The sequence below is a fragment of the Sinocyclocheilus rhinocerous genome, unplaced genomic scaffold (genome assembly GCF_001515625.1).
Source record: "Sinocyclocheilus rhinocerous isolate Xijiao unplaced genomic scaffold, SAMN03320098_v1.1 scaffold2974, whole genome shotgun sequence".
Classification (NCBI taxonomy): domain Eukaryota; kingdom Metazoa; phylum Chordata; class Actinopteri; order Cypriniformes; family Cyprinidae; genus Sinocyclocheilus; species Sinocyclocheilus rhinocerous.
In genome coordinates, this window is record NW_015647039.1 from 195,035 (window position 1) to 206,857 (window position 11,823).

General features: G+C 37.8%; 1 protein-coding gene across 3 annotated transcripts in view; it reads right to left on the minus strand.

Moving 5' to 3' along the window:
* LOC107708488 (dystroglycan-like) overlaps positions 1-10,767 on the minus strand; it is a 44,950-nt gene extending 34,183 nt beyond the window's left edge. The window contains exon 1 of one of the 3 annotated variants that reach the window (XM_016512743.1): positions 10,332-10,767. The gene's annotated coding sequence lies outside the window, so the exon portion shown is untranslated. Of the gene's footprint in view, positions 1-9,107; positions 9,266-10,331 lie in introns of those variants that run through there. The other 2 variants (XM_016512742.1, XM_016512747.1) reach the window with 2 other exon arrangements.
* Positions 10,768-11,823: the final 1,056 nt, after the last annotated feature.

The following is an 11,823-nucleotide window of genomic DNA, read 5'->3' on the forward strand; positions in this document are numbered from 1 at the left end:
TATTTATTTTATGATCTACTGACCTGACTGGGCCAGCATTAAAACAAAAAACACAATCCTTAATTTTGAATCCTGTAACCAAAGAACAAATTAAAAAGGCTTAATAACTATAGCCAACATAAGTGATTTGTTGGTGGAAAAAATCAACATGACTGATGTTTGGAAATATAACCTTGAACTAGATCTTTGACTAACTAAATAACTAAATAAAAATCAATGATGTGTATGAGAAACATTCTTTATCTTCATTTTATGCGGCTAAAGAACATTGTTATTTCAGTCCCATCCTTCTTTCCTAGCTCTTTCCTTGCCTACATTTCTATGCCGTTCCAACCACCCACTTCCTGCATTTCATTCATAAACAAGATAATACTCTCAAAGCAATACAGTCTTTCTCCTTGCGGACATGCATTCCTGAAGCAACCCTACTTTGCCAAGGTAACTACCTTCCCACTAGGGCTGCAACAACGAATCGATTAAATCGATAAAAATCGATTACTAAAAGAGTCGGCAACGAATTTCACAATCGATTCGTTGTGTCGCGCGACGCGGAGACGTTTGATTATAAAAAAATAAAAAAAAACTTTAGTTGAGCGCGGAGCGGAGTGAACACACTCGGTCTCTCTCACGCACTGATGCTAGCAGAGTTCGGCGCCTCATATAGGCCCTGTCCCAAATGGCGCACTTCATGTGGTTCCCACACACACACACAAAAATCTGAACAATGCGGATACACCCTTTCCAACTGCAGGTTCCTCTGTGAAGACAAAATGGATGCTACTGGGATCGCAATCTGTTGGGGTTTTAGTTTACACAATGTGAGGGAGCACTAACATTCACCAACTCAAGAACCTGGTGGTCTCACATAATGAAGAAAATGCCTGACTCCACAGACACCAGGAAGTGTGAAGACACGCAAGTGGTGTTGACTTGTAAGAAATAGCACACACGCGTTCCTCAGGTTCCACCGTGGTTCTGCTCTATTTACTAGGTCAGCACTACAAGTTACGAACCAGCTGGAAGGTTAGTTTGTTTGTCAGCGTCAAACACACCTGAGTCTGGACCATTTCTCCCACCTCCATGTGTCTCTTTAAAGCATACGTTATCAGAGGCTAAGATCTCAACACCAAAGCTGGTGTGAAAAGCGCACTCTGGCCAGCGTGATGTTTGCTGTCCAAGTTGTTTAATGATTTAAGAACTGCTGGGTTAGATGAGGCCTAACTAATGATTAGTGCTGGCACATATTACAGCCTAGCCTGTGCGCTAGAGCCAACCTCAAATCGTAAGACTTAGGGTTAGGTATAATAATAAGCAAAAATAGTGATGCATGTCTTAAACATCCCTATTATTTTGTTATTTCAAATGGTTTGTTTCTGAAATTCATGGGATTTGCTGTAAAATCCACTAGGTACTCGGTACGATCCCTTCAAGCTATATCCTACAAATTGTCAAGTTGTGCAGCATGAGGACACCACCTCCTCCACACCAGTGCCATTCATAGAAAATTAAATTGACAGATTTAAGATTCACAAGGAGTGGACGGAGCGCGGCCCGGCACATGCCCTGAATTTTAAACTCTAATCAGACCCCCTGCTTATTGCCCACACTGATTTCAATTGGCAGTGGAAATGGTGCAGCAGAACACAGACTCAGGGACAATATCAAAATAAATTTTCTTAGAAGAATGCAACACCATAAAATGGAGACTTCTAAGATTTATTATAAATGGGGGGTGTAAGTAAGAAGATAAAGAAAACGTCTCTGAATGTGAGAAGAAAGAGCAAATGACCTAGACCAAGGACGTATGAATGTTAAAACAGTAATCGATAACAAGTGTAAAACCATAGAGGAATTTTCCAGAGTGGGCTGTGCTGAAAGAGTGTTAAGATTGCACGAGGGCGGTAAAGGGTGCTATTTTTGCACATCATTAACACAACCCACTGAAAATGGTGGGATAAGATTTTCCACTCTATTGTGGTGGTTCCTATTTGACCCTTTGACCTTTTCAACTTAAAAGGTTTTGTGACTTTTCTTGTCATGTCATTTACAGGATAAAAATGTAATGTCTACACATTAACATATTTTACAGCTTGACATGTCAAAAAAATATAGTAATTATAAAAAAATACCCATGGAGTTTTTAAATGTTAATAATCTCTGTGACTTTTCCAGGTCTAGAAATCAAACTTTTATAATTTCCAACTAAGTTCATAGCTTCCAAGACCATGTGAATTCTGGTTCTTCAAAGGAATAAAACAGTTGTAAAGGGGGTGAATTAAAGCAAGAAATATCTAGATTTTTTGTCTTATTTTAAATCAGTTTCAGTCATCTCGAGGCCCTCAGGTTGATAACCACTACCCTATAGGGCAATAAGCAGACCTACAGTACATATGACCATGAAGACCAGAAGCAACATGCTTGGCATGCTTAAACTGAGGCCTAGTTTTACGTTTCAACCTAAATTTGCTTTCCAGTGCAATAAGTAGCTAAAAATGGAAAGAACATGTCCTGGCCAAATCATAAAAGGTTAATATATCACTGTTTAAACAGCACACTGTAAATCACTAACTCCAAGTAGATGTTTTCAAGGTCTAAGGCGTTCACATGACCACTACTTTTGTGAACGTGCAGGTGACCAGAGTACAACTGGCACTCTAGCCTACAACCAAGTTCGCTCTTTCCGGTTTACCAGGCTAATCTGTTATCAAACGGTGACTGTTTTCTCCCCGTCTTGGCATAGTCATGAAGGTAGTAGCAGCTCTAAGCTCACTCAAGACAGCTCCACAATTACCCTCCTAAAGCATTCTCGCAAAGATCATGACAGACACAGTCGCACTTCAGTAAACAGCATGCAATTTGTGTGGGAGACAAAGATCAACTCAAAGCAGTGGCTCAGTAGGGGTAAACAGAGAGCCTCCCTCCAACCAAAAGGCTGCTGGACACAAATTGGTGCTTGCAAACATTAAACAGGCCCAATGTTTCATTTTCCTCTCAAATCCTTAAACGCAACCCCCAACTGTTATCGATCAGCCAGACACAACATCAGGCATGGTAATATGTAAACAACATCTTTGTGGCCTTTATCTGCCCAGTTTCTCCCATCCAGAGCTGACAACATGTCTGAGTCTTCAGGCCATCGCGTTAACATCCTATGCTACATTAAACTCACGTTTCTACAGCGTGCTGAGCTAGTGAATCACACCATCTTCCCCGTGAGACAGATCTTCCCTCCTGTTTTCCCTCTGCTGAGACCACAGGCCAGGACGTCTCCATTGAGCAGAAATCCACCTGAAAAACACCGGTGCGAGAACTCGGCATGTCGAGCGCCGATGAAAAGCTGCTATTTTTTAATTGCCGCTTTGTGTTCAAGGTGCACAGAGGAAAAGGTTGCACGATGTACCCAAAGCTGTTTTCCCTCCAAAATGTCAAAGTGCAGCTTTGGTCTAAAGGCCTCTGACACCGCGGAAAGTCTTGACCCGAGCTGTGCAGCAGCATTCCAGCTACATGAAACAACATGTTGGGTCATTTTTTTTTTCTTCCTAACACTGTACTATTTTTGCTTTTTCCCTCCAGTCTCTCCTAAAAACTAAGCGTTAAGCTGTTGCTAATATTGGTTTTGCCAATTACAAATTATACAGCCGAACTTTGCCCATTAAAGTCCTGCTGGATATGCATAGCTTGACACAAAAACTAAGAAATGGTCCTATATAAAAGGAAATAAGTTTACTTGACATGCAAATGATTTTACTTTTTAATTCTGTGTATTATTAAGATATGTAAATATGTAAAGGGATAGAAATTTTTTTTTTTAAAACTTAGCCACTTTAAACTTTCAAATACATAAATAAATAAATATATATATATATATTTATTTATTTATGTATTGCTGCAAACAAGGTTGTTATAGTGCCAAGATTTTAGATGGCTCTGAAATTTTTATATTTTTCTAAAAAATATATATATATTATTTATTTTATTTTTTTAATAACTCGTAATGTGATATTAAATTTTGGTCATGTCGCCCACCTCTTTGATAAATGTGTACTTCATTTTGTCACCCTCATGTTGTTCCAAACCTGTATGTTTCAATGCAAAATTCAGTTTGTTCTTTTCTCTTCTTTTTTTTTTTCCCTTTCTTTTTTTTTAACCCATACAAGTCAATGTGGTCCAATGTTGTTCTTCAAAATATCTTCTTTTACACTTAGCAAAAAGAAATACAACATGAGGGTGAGTAAATGATGACAGAATTGTAATGTTTGATTGAACTACCAGGATACTGAACAGTCTGAACATAAAAAAAGCTAAACTGAATGCATCGGAATGCAATCGAAAAATAAAACATTAAAAATGAAAAACATGATGGTTTACTGACGTCAGCAGAAAGATATTAATGTGCACCGCTAAATCATTGACAATAAGACCAAGAACATGTATTAAGCAAGCAAACAGGGGCACATTTGATTTCCTGTCGACTTTAAACCTCAATGAAACAACTGGTCAATTCTGGCATTACGGCACACTAGGAGATTGCAAACTAAGCTCGGGCCACATGGGTAAAGCAACGTGGCAGAACATTAACTCATTAAGCAAACGCACGTCTCCTCGGCGGGAATGCATGTTATTGCATATTATAGAACTGCACGGTATTCGACGGAAAATCTGTTTGCTCGGTGCCAGTCAGTAACACGGATATTTCTCAGCTTTCTTCCTCTCAGCCCCACACCTCTGCTGATGATGCAAGTCTTATCACAGTACCGATAGTACCGCAGCCTTGCATTAGAGCCGTTTCCCATTGCCTTTAAAGCCCCCTCCCTCAGAACAGAGCCCCAGGGTTATTTACAAGCAGCACTACAGAAATCTAGGTTAGGCTGCAATTGAAGTGTGAACTATAGCACACTGCAGCAGACAGTGCCACCAAAGACTGAAGCAGCTTACTGGAAAATAAACAAGAGATCTGCATGTTTATGTGTGCACGAAAAAAGACATGCTTGTGGTAGGAGCAGCCAGCCACCGACTCGGGCTGCGGCGTCATCTCAAATCCAATCACCCTGCAAGATTACGTGTCTGATTACGACAGCACGGGAGTTATGAGAGGTCCGGTGCATGACTCTACACAAGCTGCACACTGGGAATTTTCTCCTGGGTGCGCCTTTTCTGCGCGGCCTTGCCTCACGGTCAGCACCGGTACGGCATAATCCAAGTTTAAGTCTTTTTTTTTGTGTGTGGAGAGATTTGTGCAAAGCCCAAATAGGTACTTCACAGACTCGACCATGCAATCATCTACAATAAACTTTCAGGCACCTGCATGCCGGGGGGGGGAAGCACCTCATACTTTGTCTATTTTTAAAACCCGACAACACCGAAGTCACGTGGGCAGGAAATAAATCAATCCTGTCACCCTCTGCTAACATTTTCTCAGCGCTCCTCCAGAAGGATTGCACCGTAAAAGGACGTTTTACAAGGTACACCAAAAATAAATATCTCCGTGGACTGGTTAGCGCAAACAAATTAAGGCATAAATGAACATGCAATTACAGAGCCAAGAGACTTCTTCTCAGGGGCAAGTGAATCAATAACACTTGACAAGTGCAACAGTACAACAGGCCAGAACATCTTCTGCAAGACGATCAGCCCAAAGGGTAATGCAATACCCGCAATTGCAATAAAATTGAAAAAAAATTGGACTTAATTAGTCTCCCACCACAGACTTTCAACAGAGATCCTGGTCTGAGGTAGTAACAATATGAAAGTTAAACTTGCAGAAGACGTTTGCAATGTGAAATACAACATGTTAGAAAACTTACACAAGGCAAAAAAAAGAAAAAAAAAAAGGCAGGATGGAAACTTATACCTGTCCTCTAATTTTATCCTCCTTTACTCACTGGATTTTCCCTTGGGAAGGAATGAGGGGTTGCAGAAAATAGACTCAACTACATGCCAAGACAGAGACATGGCCTTATTCCAGAACAACTCATTTTTTAAACCTCGTTCATATGAGACATTTCGGTGACTAAACAATCGACCGACTCAACACTGAGAAAGTGATGTGGGTGGGGTTTTTTTGTTTTTTAATCTGTCTTTGACAGACTGAACATGACTAAAAACTGGACGTACAGTAATGTTCAGCTTCGGGTCAGATGGGATAATTTTTTAGTTAGCAGATCTTCAACATTGGTTCTACTGTCTCCTCAATGCTAAAGTAACTTACATATTGTGTTGACTGCATAAACTGCGCAAATGTTACACATCACCCATCAGTTTGCAAATGCATAGCACTGCTACCAACGTTAACATTACGAACATGTAAGCAAAAACAAATCAAAACGACTTAGCATAAATAGTATGGCATATTATTATTAAGAACATTCATAAGTGTGTGTGGAGAGATTTGTGCAAAGCCCAAATAGGTACTTCACAGACTCGACCATGCAATCATGCCGGGGGGGGGAAGCACCTCATACTTTGTCTATTTTTGAAACCCGACAACACCGAAGTCACGTGGGCAGGAAATAAATCAATCCTGTCACCCTCTGCTAACATTTTCTCAGCGCTCCTCCAGAAGGATTGCACCGTAAAAGGACGTTTTACAAGGTACACCAAAAATAAATATCTCCGTGGACTGGTTAGCGCAAACAAATTAAGGCATAAATGAACATGCAATTACAGAGCCAAGAGACTTCTTCTCAGGGGCAAGTGAATCAATAACACTTGACAAGTGCAACAGTACAACAGGCCAGAACATCTTCTGCAAGACGATCAGCCCAAAGGGTAATGCAATACCCGCAATTGCAATAAAATTGAAAAAAAAATTGGACTTAATTAGTCTCCCACCACAGACTTTCAACAGAGATCCTGGTCTGAGGTAGTAACAATATGAAAGTTAAACTTGCAGAAGACGTTTGCAATGTGAAATACAACATGTTAGAAAACTTACACAAGGCAAAAAAAAGAAAAAAAAAAAGGCAGGATGGAAACTTATACCTGTCCTCTAATTTTATCCTCCTTTACTCACTGGATTTTCCCTTGGGAAGGAATGAGGGGTTGCAGAAAATAGACTCAACTACATGCCAAGACAGAGACATGGCCTTATTCCAGAACAACTCATTTTTTAAACCTCGTTCATATGAGACATTCGGTGACTAAACGACCAACCGACTCAACACTGAGAAAGTAACGTGGGTGTTTTTTTATTTATTTATTTATTTTGTGTGTGGTGTACAGCAGAAAAACTGGTGTACAGTATATAACGTTCAGCTTCAGGTCAGATAGGAATAGACATAATTTCATAAATTTCATAATCAATTGGTAATCAGATCTCCATTATCAGGTCTACTGATACGTACGGACCTCTCAATGGTAAAGTAACTTACATACATGTGAAATGTAATTATTTGCTACCATGTCAAATTGGTTACATTAACAACACAAAACCAAAAACAAATCAAAACAACTTAGCATAAATATTAAGGCATATTATTATTACAACATTCGTAAAACATTTCATGTTTTTATCGTTGGGAACTAATGATTAATTTAGACGTTACTAATTTAATAAGCAGAAGAACAAAAAAAATCTTCAAAGGCTTTTAAATGCAAGTTATTGCATCCAAAACAATACTAGCTGATCTTTAGATAAAATGTGGAAACATGTTATTCAAGAGTGTTTGGTTACTACAGAATGCTGATTCTGCTTATTATAATCATTGCAAACACGTAAACAACATAAACTATGCCACATTATAAACTACATACAAGGATTTTTCTGCGCAAACCAGTTCACAATTTCATCACTGCCATGTTTTGGAGTCAATCTTGCGTTTAGTTCAAACCTCTACTGCACTTGAGAGAGCATTTTCCTGTTCGCTGAGGAGAGGAGACGAAAAAGTCAAAGATTGAAGGATAGCATGGAAACCAAATGTCTGGCATGCTCATGGAGGTCTTCATGTCCCCTTGACAAGAAGGGAAAAAAACCCTCACACAGCTGAAAGGTTTAAAAACGTCTCCATGGAGAGGCAGACGTGATGAACATGCTAAAAAGCCAAACAAGCCAATAAGTAACAAAAAAAAACAAAAAAAACCTCCTGGTTCATTAGTGCTGCACACTGAGGTTACTGTGTTATGTCTATATAAAGATGAAGAGACAAAAACAAATTCACAAAGCCCATGAGAGAGTTAAAGTTTGATTTAAACCCAAATGTAACCCTCTTCCATCTACATTTCTTTACTAAAACGTCAGAAGCATCAAAACTACATTATTTTACATCATACAACGACAGAGCAAAGCCAAGCCCGACGTGTAAACACAAAGAAAGAGACAGTGCATTAAAACAACACAATCGTCAAAAGTCTAGGCGCCAGAAAAGGTTATAAACTCAAAAGAAAGAAACATCGGAAACCAAATTCAACGCGGAAATTAAATTCAGCTGCACCATATTTACCATAAACATGTAGAATAACAGATTTAAACCTTTTTCTGCTGGGACTGAACTTATTGATTATCTGTTGGTGATCGATAACACCTAAAACGACTCGATAATGTCGTTTAAAATAGAAATAAGCGGAATAAATTACCTGATAATGACAACCACGAGGATGTTACACCGGAAACGAGTTACCTATATCGCATCAATTCAAAAGTCAGGTCATCGACATCAAATGTTAACCAACTTGACAGATTAATTCATCAATCGTCCGAGACCTTCATTTAAACCAGCAAACTCAAACAGCGGCGATGGACAACTACACCGAAACTGAGGTCGCTAAAAAAACACACGCGTAGATTCGAATCTATTCTGAATCTTCGAATCCTGAGATTCTAAATATGAGCGTTGCAGCTTTTGTAGAAGCCCAGTTTATGACGTGACGCGTTCGACGCGACGCGACAAACTAAAAGGCGTACGAAGCTTATTCGACTACAAATGAAGCGCTGTGGTTTATCGCGTCGCGTCGGCGCTCGCTTACTACAGCGTAGATGGGTGTCTTACACCTGTTTGCATTTGGTTTGCATTAGAAGCGTCAGTCTCTCTGCAGCACAAACACAGCCAAGCCTACAAATATCGCTCTAATTCAGCCCAGCGGTCTCCAATGCCCTCTACACGATGTCTTACCTCGGCTGAAATAGATCGGCGTCACATCGCAGCTATTATAAAGTCTGGATGTCAAGCTTATAAACGCATCCGAGCGCAAGCAGGAGAACAATCTCGCCCTTCTACCTCTTTTCTCTCTCGAATCAATCTGCACACACACTTTCACTGTCCAGCCTCAAGACCCGACCAGCCGAGCCCAGAGTCGCTACATCGTTGTACAATTCACCGTGCAACCGCGAGACGCGACCAGCTGAGCCCAGATTCAATCTGCACACACTTTTTTTATTTTCCATAACGACAAGGAAAAATAAAAAAAAAAAGAACAAAAAAAAAAAGGGTCAGATTCTTGTTATTTTACTTTATTCGCAAAACCCATGTTTTTTTCCGGAAAAAACGTCATTGATCGTTTAATCATGTTGGTTTTATATTCTCAAGACACTTACTCAAAATAAATAAATAAAAACCTTTCAAACCTGAGAACAAAACACAAGAAACGTATAAAAAAAAAAAAACAATAATAAATTAAAGATTTTACATTTATGACGCTTTCCAAATGTTCTATATTTTTATATTTTTATGTATTTGTTATTTATTTTTACACATATGTTCACTTCACTTTGGACGTTGCTGTTCTGTATTTATTTCACATATTCTGAACTGTACTACATGTTTTTTGGGGGGGGTTTTTGCCTTGAAATAAATACAATTAAAATACTGTCCACTTAATGTAAATTTTTGCTCTTGGATTAAATGCATTTGCTTTTTATTGATTTAAAACTATTGTTTGTATTTTATCTGCTTTTTAACGTCGTTCCTATAAGAACTTTGTTTGTTTATTTACTTATTCATTTATTTACTATTTATGTTACTATACTGCTTGAATAAAAATAGAAAACTTTAACTAGCATATATATATATTTTATTTTTATTTTTATAACAAACATAGCAAGGCCTATAAACATTTTGGCCTCTCTGAAATGAATTGCAGCATGCTTCCCATTTATTAGACTTTTCGCTTACTTTTTCATATTTATTAATAATAATTTAATCAAATTAACAATTTATTATTATTATTATGTTCTTACTGTAGCTTAACTTCTTTGCTATAGTTGAATTCTTGTTGTGAGACCTGATTTGGACCGCTAAAAAACTTTCACTGTCCAGTTTCACGACTCGACCAGCAGAGTCTGTCCACTCGATCCCAGAGACCTTTAACACACGGAAACAAAACAAGCAGATATTTACCGTTTCACACAGGTAGAGATGAGCCGACTGGATTCCCAAAGTGATAAAATCCCTTTCGACGCTTCTCCAGAGGCGAAATATACTGATTAAACCAAAGGTCTTCTCGTCGGCCGGTGCTGGTTATTGCCGGAGGTCAGCGCGATGCGTTCATGCGCTTGTTTACACACTCGCTCCTCGTCCTTATGAGATTAATACGAGAAACGAGAAAGATTCGGGAAATGAGGATGAATTATTCCTGGCAAATCCACAGGACGACTGCGCAGCGCTTGATTACAAGTTCTGTTTTGAGTCTTTATGACGAAGAAAATCAAATTAAAAAAGAAAGATAAAATGAAAGTACATATCGATAGTCAGCAGGCGTCACATGTCGGTTTCTTCAGCCTCGCGCCTCGGTGAAGCTGCTTGTTGAGGAAATGCAGTGTGAGCTGCTCTGCACTTGCTGTCTGACTCACTTTCTGAGCTTTGAAGAATATTTGCCCCATCTTCAGGAGGAGGAGCAGGCGTATACCTTCCCACTCCACTCCACCCCTCACACGACTCCACCTAGACTACAACAGCCCTGACGTGACAAAACACACGATGGATGGATGTTATTATTATTACTATTAGTGAAATATTTTGTGTAACAATAAATGTAATACACAGTCACATATATTTAATATATCTAGCATCATAAAAATGCTTGACATGCTTATTATTATTATTGAAATATTTAGTAATGTAATAAATACATTATATAATATCATGTTTTATATAGTATCATAAACCTAATGATGTTATTATTATTGAAATATATGCAAATAATATATAATGTCGTGTTTTATATAATTTAATAATATATTAATATACAGGTGCATCTCAATAAATTAGAATGTCGTGGAAAAGTTCATTTATTTCAGCACACAGACTGAAGTAGTTTAAGTCTTTGGTTCTTTTAATTGTGATGATTTTGGCTCACATTTAACAAAAACCCACCAATTCACTATCTCAACAAATTAGAATACTTCATAAGACCAATAAAAAAAATTTTTTAGTGAACTAAAAATGTTTTTTTTATTGGTTTTATTTTATTGGTTTTTGTTAAATGTGAGCCAAAATCATCACAATTAAAAGAACCAAAGACTTAAACTACTTCAGTCTGTGTGCATTGAATTTATTTAATACACGAGTTTCACAATTTGAGTTGAATTACTGAAATAAATGAACTTTTCCACGACATTCTAATTTATTGAGATGCACCTGTATATTAGAATATATACAGAATCTATTAGAATCTACAATCAAACCTTTTATATAAATCTTTATATGTATTATATTATATAAAAAATTAAAACTTGTAAGCATTAACAGATATTACATGCTTAACAAGCTTATTAATAGTATTACTGAAATATTTAATGTAACAACACATACTATATAATAATGAGTATACAATATAACATTTTAATATATAATATTTATGAAAAATTACTATGATGATTAAATGTGTTTT